The sequence below is a fragment of the Balaenoptera physalus genome, assembly GCF_965194825.1.
Source record: "Balaenoptera physalus genome assembly, chromosome: 5".
NCBI lineage: Eukaryota > Metazoa > Chordata > Mammalia > Artiodactyla > Balaenopteridae > Balaenoptera > Balaenoptera physalus.
In genome coordinates this window covers 116,511,162-116,525,457 of record NC_138884.1, presented here as the reverse complement: position 1 = coordinate 116,525,457, position 14,296 = coordinate 116,511,162, and the positions used below count along the sequence as shown (strand labels likewise).

General features: G+C 36.4%; 1 protein-coding gene across 5 annotated transcripts in view; it reads right to left on the bottom strand.

The window, feature by feature from the left end:
• Positions 1 to 14,296, bottom strand: part of TET2 (tet methylcytosine dioxygenase 2) — a 142,164-nt gene that overhangs the window by 81,932 nt on the left and 45,936 nt on the right. For all 5 annotated transcript variants that reach the window (XR_014263911.1, XM_082462746.1, XM_082462744.1 and 2 more), the window contains exon 2: positions 12,809 to 12,954. The gene's annotated coding sequence lies outside the window, so the exon portion shown is untranslated. The remainder of the gene's footprint in view (positions 1 to 12,808; positions 12,955 to 14,296) is intronic.

The following is a 14,296-nucleotide window of genomic DNA, read 5'->3' as shown; positions in this document are numbered from 1 at the left end:
TTTGCTTTGTAAAATCCGTAAGTAGCTCTAAAATCCTCACAGTGAAATGAAGTTTTTCTTAAAAAAAGCTCACAAATAAGAAATACCCCCACTTTAAGTGCCTGGTTTAATTATCAACTGATAATTTTATTTACTAAAAGCTACTGAGCACTACAATGGGAACAAAAATAAGCATTGCACCAATGCACCCACAATTTATCATTTAAGAAACACCTTTTTGCCTCACATCTATTGTGTTGTTTACTGTCAATGCATGAAAATATAGTCTTAGACTTTCCATAACATTTTTAGGAAATACTTTACATTAAACAATAGGGCAAATAAGATGTATAAGTGTGACCACTTCAATAGGAAAATATTTCTTCTCAATTACATATTTGAAGGGAAAATGGTGCCTTTTTCGAGGAAGAGATAATTTTATTTTCAAGGGTAGTTCATCCAACTTTTAAAAATATATCAAATATAATGTTCTAAATTAAACTCTTGATTTGCAAGTAGTTAAATGATTGAACTAAACAACTGAATTTAAAGAAGAATTTAATTCTTCTCACTCTCCTGGGGTAGAAGGATTCAGCAACAAAGGTCTTAATCATAGTATTATCAAGTGTCTCAAGTCATAATTATCTCATTAACATAAAACTTAGAGCCTGAACATAAAACAAAATGTAAGCAACTGAGTAAAGTCAAACTTCTTTTTCATTTTGATGAAAAGTATGACCTAGGTATTATATATTTATATTCATATCAGACACATGGTTTCTGACCTACTGACCAGCAGGAAGCAGTGTGTCCAGACAGGGAGGAAAATGGAAAATGGTTAAAGAGTAGGAGGGAGGAAATGAGAATTAAGTGGAAAGGTAATTAGGGGTTGAATGAACATATAACAAGTAGAGACACAGCAGATTTTTTTTATTACTATACCTTTTCCTACATTCACAAAATAAAACTCTTGAAGGAATTTTCAAAATAGAAATAACAGATGAACTGAGGTTCAGAGAAACAACAGTGGAAGTTTAAAGCTTACTTTTTTTTTTCCTGATGTCCTCTAAAAACAAATTCACAGTTTTTCATATCAATGTCCACTGTGCTATCACTCTGACCTTTGTATTCTAATGTGACTTAAACCAAACCACCTTGGGTTTAAATGATCTATTATCAAGAGTATTATCTGCTATACCTGATAAACTAGCTAAATGGAAAATCAGTCTACCAATGGGTCAAAGATGATAAATACATTATCTGCAGAACCAACAGGAAAGTGTTTTCTCTCTCCTTAAGTAAAGGCAAAAGTAACCACAAATTCAGGAGTGAGACAATTGCTTCTACATGTTCAAGCCTACCTTCTAATATGGGGTCCCCAATCCCCGGGCCTCACAGCAGGAGGTGAGCGGCGGGCGAGTGAGCAAAGCTTCATCATCTGCAGCTCCCCATCACTCCCCATTGCTCCCCATCGCTCGCATTACCGCCTGAACCACTCCCCCACCACCCCATCAGTGGAAAAACTGTCTTCCACGAAACTGTCCCTGGTGCCAAAAAGGTTGGGGACTGCTGTTCTAATACACCCTTAAGTTCATGGTTCACCACTGTGTCCAACTCACTTAAAATGATTCCAGTAAGGCCTGCCAGTTCAGAGTTGCCCCCCTTTTGGGGCAGCAGGGTAGAGTGAATCTTAATCTTCTTCAGCTGCCTATCTTGATCCAGAACCTCCAGTCCATGGGAACCATCTAATTATACCGCCAGTTGTAAATATAAAAAGCTAGCTTTCAAAGTTTTAAAAGTATGGTGTTATGTAATGAAAGTAGATTCTTTTCTCCTATCAAGTAAGATGTACAATGCCTCTATTTTCCAGAGGAGAAAGTTAAAAACAGAGAAAATAAAGGACATCACAAATGAGAGTTGTTCTAAGTTTTAGGTAAGACTTAAAAAATATATATAGGGGCTTCCCCGGTGGCGCAGTGGTTAAGAATCTGCCTGCCAATGCAGGGGACACGGGTTCTTTCACTGGTCTGGGAAGATCCGACATGCCATGGAGCAACTAAGCCTGTGCACCACAACTACTGAGCCTGCATGCCACAACTACTGAAGCCCATGCGCCTAGAGCCCGTGCTCCACAAGAGAAGCCACCGTAATGAGAAGCCCGCGCATCGCAATGAAGAGTAACCCCCACTTGCCACAACTAGAGAAAGCCCGCACAGAGCAACAAAGACCCAATGTGGCCAAAAATAAAATAAATAAATAAACTTATAAAAAATATATATATATACACACACACACATAAATATATATGACTTGTTCTCTCAATGATCATCCAATTTTTAAAAAGAAATTTTATCAACATTATAATCAGTAATATCAAAGAAAACACAGAGGTCATGCTTATAAAAGTTACAGAGAAAATGAAAGAGAGAAGAAAGCATAAACATAAACAGAATAAAAAGTAAATGGAATGAAAAAAGATTTTCATGAACTTGCCTAGGTTTAAAGGAGGGACTAAAAATAACAAGACGGAATTTACTAAGTTAAATGTTAAAATTTTCAACATTGATTTAGAAAATCACAGTCCCAAAGTAAGGATGAAAGAGATTTGGTTTATCAGCTGCTTGTGTGAAAAAAAAAGACAAGGAACCTTACACTGCAACTTTAATGTGTGGCCTTGTGGCAAGAAAGCCAAGTGTGCTTTGGGGCCATATTAATGGATGTGCAGTGTCCAGAAAACTAGGAGAGAGACGTATGATGACCTGATCACAACTATTTAAAATACTGAACACCAAACTTTAATATTTAAGGGACCATTACATAACACAGGGATGCGACATTCTTCAATAAATGCTGATTTTACCTTAACAGGATACGAAACAGTTAGAACATTCCAAAAATGTACTCAATCACTGCATTCCCCATTATTAGAAAAATCCAATCTAGAATAGTCTTTTGTAGAAAGGTAGTAAAGAAGATTCCAGCATAACATGAAAAGGGAATAATTTTTTTTTTAAGTTTTAAAATATATAATTTTCTTCAGTTATAGCAATTATCTAAACATTTATTTTCTCATAAAATATGGAAACTGCCCCTTTTAACTCCTGGCCACTTTTCTCCCCATTATCTCCACCTTCTACCTTCGTTACAGCCCTCAATAAACGTTTGAAGTAGGCATTTTATGATATATTCCAGTTGTATGACACATATTAATGAAGAGAAGTATCTTCTACAGCATTAATAAAAATTCAACTAAGTTTTAAAAAATATTTTGATATTAAGTTATCTTCCTTTCTATAGGATGACAACCCCTTCACTCAATCAAAACGTATTTTTTATTAAATACTTACTATGCACTAGGCATTCAGATGTGCTTTCCTCCCTTGCTACTGCAGGAAAATTACTAACTGAATAATCATTATACTAATTTCTATTTTTAAAATATCTTAAAAAGACTCATTTTGAGAATGTAGAACTTTTAAAAAAATGGAAAGGGACAACTAAAATACAAACTAAAATACAACTAAAATACAAAAAAACATAAAAATAAAACCCCACCAATCTCTTAACCTTAAAAAAGTATATAACAACAAAACAAAAAGACAACCTACAGATGGGAGAAGATATTTGCAAATGATGCTACCGACAATGGACTAATTTCCAAAATATACAAACAGCTCATACAGCTTAATATATTAAAAGAAAAATCAAAGACAACTTACAGAATGGGAGAAAATATTTGCAAACGATGTTACTGACAGGCATTAATTTCCTCCAAAATATACAAATAGCTCATACAGCTCAGTATCAAAAATAAATAAATAAATAAATAAATAACTGGGCAGAAGACTTAAATAGACATTTCTCCAAAGAAGACATACAGATGGCCAAGAGGCACACGAAAAGATGCTCAAAATCACTAATTATCAGAGCAATGCAAGTCAAAACTACAATGAGGTATCACCTGACATCAGTTAGAATGGCCATCATTAAAAAGTCTACAAATAATAAATGCTGGAGAGGGTGTGGAGAAAAGGGAACCCTCCCACACTGTTGGTGGGAATATAAATTGGTATAGCCACTATGAAGAACAGTATGGAGCTTCCTTAAAGCTAAAAATGGTTACCATATGAACCAGCAATCCCAATCCTGGGCATATATCCAGAGAAAACTCTACTTCCAAAAGATACATGCATCCCAATGTTCATTTTTTTTTTTTATGGAAAAACAATCGTTTTTTTTTTTAACATCTTTATTGGGGTATAATTGCTTTACAATGTAGTATCAGTTTCTGCTGTATAACAAAGTGAATCAGCTATATGTATACATGTATCCCCATAGCCCCTCCCTCTTGCGTCTCCCTCCCACCCTCCCTATCCCACCTCTCTAGGTAGTCAAAAAGCACCGAGCTGATCTCCCTGTGCTATGTACTGCTTCCCACTAGCTATCTATTTTACCTTTGGTAGTGTATATATGTCCATGCCACTCTCTCACTTCGTCCCAGCTTACCCTTCCCCCTCCCCGTGTCCTCAAGTCCATTCTCTACCTGTGTCTTTATTTCTGTCCTGCCCCTAGGTTCATCAAAACCATTTTTTTTTAGATTCCATATATATGAGTAGAGTCTGTCATACAGAGTGAAGTCAGAAAAAGAAAAACAAACACATCCTAATGTTCATTGCAGCACTATTTACAATAGCCAAGATGTGGAAGCAACTTAAGTATTCATCAACAGATGAATGGATAAAGAAAATGTGGTACATATTGGGTTGGCCAAAGAGTTCGTTTGGTTTTACGTAAAAATAAAAGACACGTTTTTCATTTTCACCAAGAATTCTACTGAACACTGTATTCACTAACCCAACAAACTTTTTGGCTAACCCAATATATACAATGGAATACTACTTAGCTATAAAAAAAGGAATGAAATAATCCTATTTGCAGCAACATGGATGGACCCAGAGATTGAGAAGGACAAATATATAGGATATCTTGTGGAATCTAAAAAAATGACACAAATGAACTTATTTACAAAACAGAAATAGACTCACAGACATAGAAAACAAACTTATGCTTACCAAAGGGGAAGGGGGGGTGATAAATTAGAAATTTGGGATTAACAGATATACACAACTATATATAAAATAAACAAGGACCTACTGTACAGCACAGGGGATTATATTCAATATCTTCTAATAACCTATAATGGAAAAGAATTTGAAAAATAATATATATGTGTGTTTGTGTGTGTGTAACTGAATCACTTTGCTGTACACCTGAAACTAACTATACTTCAAATTTTAAAATGGTTTTTTAAATAGTATGAAACTGAATAAAGGAAAAAAATCTTTTTGAGACCATCTGGTTTTATACTTTAAAGAAATATATATATCAAAAGGCTAAACATTTTTTTGTTCTACATGAAATACATTTAAAATTCCGAAGTATTCAATCCTGCATTTGATGTGGGAAGTTTATTTACCCTCCTCTGAAGCTATGGATTTTAATAATCACGTCACTGTTTGGTTAGGGAACCTGGAGCTCAGAGGTCTTTCCTGAAATGCTCTCTAGAGATCCAGCATATTGATTTAGCCCTGTAAGCTTGCATACACTCCCAGCTATGTCCTCATAACATCACAAGGCACCTAGACAGCACTGCCAAACACATGGCTTCCCACAAGGGCCTACATTCTAAAGTACACTGACCAATCTTTCTCCTTTCACCTGAGAGTGAAAAACAGAACAAAACAAAAAATTGCTAGGTCAGAAAATCTATCGTCAACTAAACTTTCTGGAATTTTCAAAACATTTCCTGCATTCATGTCTCAACAAACAAGGTCTTGAGTGTGTTTATTCATTAAAATTATCACCCAATAGACACCATATATTATCCATAACAGCTTTCAAATTTCTCTTCCTATAGTGAAGCATTTATGTTCACCAATACTACTGGAATTAGAATATCCCTAAAGTCTCCCAAAGCAGCCAACAAAAGCACAAATCCCAATTGTAATCAATTTATTTGGGGCAGGACACTTTAGGGGAAAAAAATATAAGCAACAAATATTACTTTTACAAATGTTAGTTACAACTGAGTATCTCTGAAATTCAAACTCTGAAATAAGGTAATTTTGTATACAAGATTACCGTGTCTAGACACTGTAAGTTCCAACTTCTTACTCTCTCAGTTCCTCCCACACCCCACCCCCACTTAATGGGCAGGTGCTGAATCTATTTTAAGAAGGAGCCAGAGGGGACAAGGAAGAATAGAAGATTTGATCACAAAGTGAATTCCTTCTTTTGAAGAGTGTGATTAAGTGCCTACTATGTAACCAAACACTGTGCAAGATGTTAGGAATGGAAGATAAGATACAGTCTTTGTCCTAGGGATTTCAGAGAAGACAGGCACACAGGACTACAGTAAGTGTGATATTTGAGGGACAATAAATGCCACAAATATGAGGTTTTGCTGATGAGAGACCTGAGCTGGGGCTCTACGGCAAAAGGACATTTAACCAGGAGAGGAACAAGTACAAAGACTTGAATGTGTGAAATATAATGTTATGTTCAAGGCCTATAGGTAGGAATAATTATACCACACAATCTGAGGGACAGTCAATATGGTGACAAGGAGGTTGAAGAGTAATCAAGAGCCAGATCAGGAATATTAAATACAGAGTTTGATCTACTTCCTATAGGCCAATGGTTTTCCAAACTGAGTTCTTTAGATAGCAAGAGTTCACAGAGCTGTTCAGGGCCACACTGGCTGAAAAGGGGGTAGGTAGGTGGCCCTATGAGTCCCCACATTGTATCCATTTCTGCCCTGACCAGATGAACTTCATTTTAATTGTAAAAACTTTGCAAGGAAGGTGGGGTAGGGGGTGGTGCTTCCACTGCTTTAACAAAGTTCAACAATAGGTATCCATCAAAGGGTATTAAGAAGGGAGTATACACGGTTATATTTGCATTTAAGAATGAGCACACTAGAGCACTTTAAATTGACCAGCAGGTGGAAAAAAGAATAAAAGAACAGAAGCAGAGGGAACAATGAGGAAATGATTAATTCATGGAGAAAGGAAATTAAGAGTGGTAAGAATGAGTAGAGGTGTGGACAAGCTGGATTTGGGGGTGTGGGTAGAAGTTCCTGCCCAGCAAGTTCAATGTTCTCAATGAAGTAAGAAGCAAGCTGGCTGGAAGAATTTAAGGAAAGACAGGTGTGTACATGTGCAAGTGTGGGGGGGGGGCATTCAAGATCTGGAAAAGATGGCCAAGGTTGTTTTTTGTTTGTTTATTTTATTTGTTTATTTTTTTGGCTGCACTGCGTGGCATGTGGGATCTTAGTTCCCCGACCAGGGATTGAACCCATGCCCCCTGCAGTGGAAGCGCAGAATCTTAAGCACTGGACCACCAGGGAAGTCCCTTGTTTTTGCTTTTTAAAGTCCCTTTAAAACCACCACTGGGACTTCCCTGGGTGCAGTGGTTAAGAATCCGCCTGCCAATGCAGGTGACACGGGTTCGAACCCTGGTCCGGGAAGATCCCACATGCCGTGGAGCAACTAAGCCCATGCACCACAAATACTGAGCCCGCAAGCCACAACTACTGAAGCCCGCACACCTAGAGACCATGCTCCGCAACAAGAGAAGCCACCGCAGTGAGAAGCCCGCTCACCGCAACATAGAGTAGCCCCCGCTCACCGCAACTAGAGAAAGCCCATGCACAGCAACGAAGACCCAATGCAGCCAAAAATAAATAAATAAATTAAAAAAAAACAACCCACCACTAAGATTCAAGGACTGTATGTGTTCTTGGTTGAAAATTACAAAATTGTTATACACATATACAACATTAACTATACGATCATAGATTCTCCCAGAAACCCATTACTTGTTCTCTTAATCTTTTCCACATTAAAAAAGCCAAGAGAACAAATTAATTTCACACGTTGAGGAAAAGGTTTGGTTAGAGTAACATCTGTAAAGATGGGTAAACGTTTCTAGTGCCTGTAGTTGCACTGCAACTTTCTTTCAGAACACAAAGTGTTTTCACCAAGACTCTTTCCTTTATGCTTAAAATATCCTATGAGATCAATAGAGGCAACTGATACTTCACCTTTTGATAGGGAAACTGAAACACAAGAATGGTGAAAATAACTTTCCTAGGGTGCAGTCTATTTTAGCATGGCTGACTCGTTCCAAATTCAAATATGTGTCATATGTGGACAGGCACTGATGCCAAAAGTGTTATAGTGCTATTTGTGAATTTAGGGACTGCCGAAGTTCTCAGCAGAATCCCATGAGAATGTCAATAGTCTTCTATAATTCACTCTCTTGGGACATAGAGACTATGAGACCCATCTGGGCCTTCTATGCATATAAGACAAGATACCACAGGTAACAAAGATTTTGCTTTCATATGGTTCAGTCATGACTTGTATTATAATGAGGCATGTATAATGGCGAGAGTAAAGAAATGTATAAAGAAAGAATTGTAGCACTGTTGTTAATAGAAAAATAAAATTTTCTCTTTTAAGTATACTTCTAATAATTTAGAAAATTACATTTTATTAAAAATAAGAAAATATTTAATAACAAATAGATGGGTAGCAAAAATAATAGTTTGAAGAGTGCAGTTTGAAGAGCACTGCCTTGGATGATTTCTAGGGTCTTTTTTTGTTTAAAGTCTTATGACTCAAAGGATAAACTGATCAGGCTTGTTAGAACAATGATGATGGATTTCAGTTTATAAGACTGGCCTATAAGGAAGGGATGATTGAAGTCTTAGTTTTAAAATGTAGGTGGTGATTTAAATTTGAGATGACAAAAGGCATTTTTCTTCTGAAAAATAAACAGAAAATAGGTACAATGATAGAAATAACTGTTCCATCTCAAACTACTGAAGAGACAGAAAGATGACATTTAAAATCAGGAAACATCAATAATCACTATAGGTGGGAGAATCTAAGCGTATAGAATGACCCTCTTCCAGTTTTACCAATGCTTCTTTGACCCTTTCTAAACAACTTAGATCTGTTTCATGAGAGAGGGTAAAAATGTCCACATTAATTAGAAAAATGGCTACAAGACAGTGGGAATGGGCAAATCCAAACTTCTAACTGTATTCTCCCCAAGCAATCTGGCAAAATACAAATCAGTAATATTTCCTACAGATGGCATGGGGAGCGGGGGATGGGGAGCTGTCAATATGGAGACGTGGAGCTAGTCCAGGTTCTGCCAATAACTAATGACATGAACTTAGGGAAGTCATGCATCATCTCTGGGTACCCTATTTCCTATAATTTCTTATAATGCCAACACTTCATTGGTCAATTTAAAACTTGAAAACTTTGACATTTCTTCTTAATCTCCTATGTGCAATTAGCAGTTAAATCATCATTTTTCTTTAAAATATATGAAATCTCTCTTCCCTTTTCTGCCTTATCTTTATTATCATAATCCATGTTCTCAACCTCACTGTGAAATTACTCCAACCACTTCCACCATCTCCCTACTCTTCTCAACTTGTCAAAATAATAATATCGCTAGAGACCTGAATTTACCTAGTTACTTACCTGCTCCAGTTGTTCCTCAATATGTATACAATAGCATGTAATAATCTTTAGACTGGCCTTAGGGTTTTATAAAAATTGACCTCACCTATTTTTCCATCTCCTTTCCCACTACTTGCCAACTCTGTACAAGGTTGCCTGCCCTTGCCCTTTTCCTAGTGCACCCCCTGCACTTAAAGCCAACATCCTTATTTTATTCCATCTCATGCTGTTTCTCCTCCACTTCTGTCACTGGGATGTCATTCCTTATTGTTTATTTGTTTTATGGCTGATGGTGTGAGGCTACATGATTGTGAACTATATAAAAATAACTTTAGAACTTTTTCTTTGGAGCTTTTTTTTTTTCCTTTCAGCTTCATTGAGGTATAATGACAAATAAAACTAAAATATATAAAGTATACAATATGATGATTTGATATATACACTGTGAAAGAATTCCCCCCATCAAGTTAATTACCACATCCATCACTTGACACATTTAGGGTTGTTTTTGTTTTGTTTTGTTTTTGTTTTTTGGTGAGAACATTTAAGTTGTGCTCTCTTAGCAAATTTTAATTATACAACACAGTATTATCAACTATAGTCATCATGTTATTTATTAGATTTTCAGACTTTATTCATCTTGTAACTGAAGGTTTGTACCCTTTTACCAACTATCCAAATTCTTCCTCTCCTTCAAGATCCAGACCACAAGCTGCAACCTTCCTTCATGAAGTCTTCTCTACCTGTTTTAGTCTAGATGGGCCTTGCCATTCTTTGAACTTCCAAAGTTCTTATCTGTATCACTCACTTGGGTACCTGGGTAAATGTTTATTCGTGATACGTGATCAAGCCGTACACGATGTTCTGATTCTCTCTGAATCACTCTGAAAAAACTACTCTAGGGCTTTGTGGTATTTCTCATCTACCTGAAATGCTCTTCCCCCCGTGTAACTTTATGGTATGTGTGTATTCCTTTTTCATATTTTTACTTAAAAAATAATTTTACCCTGAGGTCTTTTCTGACTACTCTATCTTCAATTACTAACTCACCATGCCTCTAATTTCCTTTTTCTGCCAAAAGTTTTATGCTTAGCATTTCTTGGTATTCTACATACTATGCATTTTTATTTATGTCTGTCTCCCACTCTATAAATAAGAGAGATTTTGTTTTCCTCATTAATGCAGCCCAGTTCCTAAAGAGTGCCTGGTATTTGACAGGTGGTCAAGAAATACTTTTGGAATGAATTCATTATTAAAAAACTAAAAGCAAGATTAGTAACAGTGATTAATAATAATAAACAAATGCTAATATAAAATTGAGAACTTATTATGTGCTAGGCCCTGCACGTATTATCCATATAACATTACATAATTCCATTATTATTTAACTCTGACATATTTTCCTCCTTGCCAAATAAAACAAGGTTTAAAGAGGTTAAATAATTTTCCCAAGAACACACAGCTAATAGACATTATTAAAAATGAGCCCCCAGCTTATTTAGTACTGAAAATAAGTCCTAGGCTGAGCTTATCCAACTGTAAAAAACTAAATACAAAATTAGATTCTTTTTTGGATATGAGGGAAGGACTCCTTCAGTAGTTACTTGAAAAAAAATTTTTTTTTAATAACAGCTAATATTTTAATTTCCTGTCCTCTTTTCTTGTTAGTAATTTATCTTATACTTTTCCCTAAACTTTTACTCTTCCTTACTTACGCACCCTTCACCACCAAGAAGAGAAAATCTTCTGACTAATGTTATGACTTCACTAAAGAGATAACAATTCTATCTTAAAAATGTGTCTCAGTTCTCATGTTAAGGCCAAGTACAGAATGAGTAGCCACAGTCCCCACAGTGAGAGGTAAAGCAACCACTAAGGCAGGAGGGGAAAAGCAAAGAATGCTTTATTCATAATTACCTAAGATTTTCCAGCATGAGAGGGGAAAGAGGAAGTCTATTTTCAGTGACAATGATTACTCTAAAAACATTAACATGTAAGGGGAAAATTTTCATTCTGAGAGTTACTACTGTGCTGAGATCTCTTTCCCTTACACAGTGACTTAAAATTCCCAGGGCAGAGAGGTAATCTAGGCAGATACACTTGCCCTATGTCTTGAAAATGGCAACATCCAGGGATCATGGGAGTTTAACTGAGGACACACTGGAAAGGATTTCTCAGCACCAGGTCAGTCTCTAAGAAGTATCAAGTGGCAGAGTGGATACTTATATCCTCAGGCATCTGGAATGAGGGCAGAGATTACAGCTACACAGGCTTTTTAGAAGAGTTGCTATGCTGAATGTATAAACAAGATTCAGTGAAACTAAAGCTAAATTACCTGCTAAAGAGTTATAGATGGAAAAAAAAAAAACCTCATTCTTCCTTTTCTCTAGCTAACCTGCATTTTCTTTTCTACAATGCATCCACAATTTAAACTGGTTTACAGTACAGGCAAAGGTATACATAGTAGAATTCATTCTAGTGTTCATCTTAAATATTTTGGGGAAAAAAAATACATCAATTCTCTACTTCTATATGTCTATATAAATGATAGTGATCTGATAAAAAAAACAAAAACAAAAAAAACCCTTAAAAAAACCCAAAGAAACCCTTTAGGTTGGGACACTAATTAGCAAAACAAATTGATCTTTATTAAGATCAACTATAAGAACATAATGAAAAAAGTGTCTTTCTGTCGGTACCTCTATTTGTATTTTCAGAAAAATCACGTGAAAAAAATCACATAGGCTCTCCTGAGATCTGTCGTTCTAAACTTTAGTTCTCTGTTAGTTCTATGAAGCCAAACTGTCATGAAACCCAGCTGCCTAGGTTCAAGAGGTACTCACTTTCAGACCAGCAAATAAACACAAAATAGCATTTTTTTTGGTCCTCAACAAGATTGAGACAAAGTGGCCATAGGTGATGTAAGAATGGAGAAGAGAAATGCTGTGACAAGTGGTTAGAGATAGCACCTTCCTCCGTGCTTATTATTATATTTGAATGGCTCTTATCTCTCTTTTATTAAAATAGCAAACATTAAGAATCTGATGAAAATCTACCTTTTCTTCAGAGGAAAAAAAAAATGTATGTATCAATACTTAAAAGTCAGCACACAACTTTAGGGGATTCATAGACCTTAAAATCTAAGCCATGCATCCTAAGCATAGATAATAGAGGTATTTGAGACAGTACAGAGTAACTTAGCGTTGGAGGTTGGAAGAGAGATTGACCATTAAATTGAGAATAAACTTATACTCGCAAACAAGAACCAGCTGTCCCCAGTGTCTTACCAGCAGCTCTATCCCTCACTGCGCCTCCTGGGTCATGGCCTGTTGGCTGCTGCTGAGCCCATCTCCTGCTTCCACCCGTGGTAACTCAACAGGAGCAAGGGCAAGTAGACAATCTTGAGAGGGTCTGCTGCTGAATGGTGGCCAGCCTGGAAAAGATACAGTTTGAATATTTTTAAGTTAGCAAAAAGGAACACAGCATGTACATCTGGTATGAAAGCTATTGCATAGCATTTAAAGGTTTTAGGTGCCTATAATTGGATATTTCCACTATGCCATTGGCTGTGAAAAATACGGGGTTGGAGGATCTTTCTCAAAGCAATGATAGTCCCAACTGCACCATAATATTTGTCTAATATTTGTAGAGCAGTTTGTAATATCCAAAGCATCTCTGCTCACATCAGTTTGTGATCACATCTTGATTGTGATAATCAATTAGGTTTGAGACCCACTGGCTTGTCTTACTTCATCTGTTGAATACAATAGTTCTCAGCCTTGGTTATAGTTATCACCTTGGGTGTAAAGCTGCGGCCTCACGCTCAGAGGTTCTGATTTGTTGGCCTAAAATGAAGCCTTGCTCCCCAGGTGTTTCTAAGGTGCAGCCAGGATAGAGAATCATTAGCATAACTCCTTCTACTTGATAGCAAATGTCTACTCCAAATATACCACATCAAGACAATGTGCTAAGTGCTGTGGAAAAGGTAAAGCATTATAACATGTGACCCTGTGCTCAGGGGCTTTAATTTAGCTGGACACATACTTTCAAAAGATCACATAATAAGGTAAATACTTTAAAAATATAACCAAAGTAAGCCTTCACTGGTCAAAGATGTAGTGAAAATCCTGAAATAAGAGAAAAAGTTTAATGCATGAGGAAAGGCTTCTTCTGAGCTTTAAGGGCAAGATGAAATTCAGAGAAAGAGAGAGGCATAGAGAGAGAGCACTGTTTTCAAGAAAAGACACAGCTGCAAGAATATGCAAAGCAAACTGAATGATACAAAACAGCCCATTCTGATGGAAGGGTTACTATAAAGAGCATTAAGAGAATTTGGAGAGGTAGTTTTGACCTGGAATGTAAAGAGTATTGGTAAAATGGCAAAAGAGTAGAGCCATTTTCCAGAATATCTGGAAATAGTATCTGAAATAGTACTGGAAGCTGTTGAAGGCTCATGTCCCAAGAGGTCTTAGTAAATTTACTGGGTTCTTAGTAAATGCCAGACACCATGCTAAAGCACTACATATGTTAGCTCATTTAACACAAACATCTGGAGAGGTAATTATTATTATCCCTATTTTACAGAGTCAGAAGGGGGGGGTCACTTAATTTTCCCAGTTACATAGGTAGAAATAGTAAGCTGAGACTGGGGAATGCCATTTTTTTTAGCAACATGGCATCATAAAAGTCATGTATTAAGATTTAGGGTTTTTAAAAATTGAGATATAATTCACATACCATAGAATTCATCATTCTGAAGCATATAATTCTGTGGG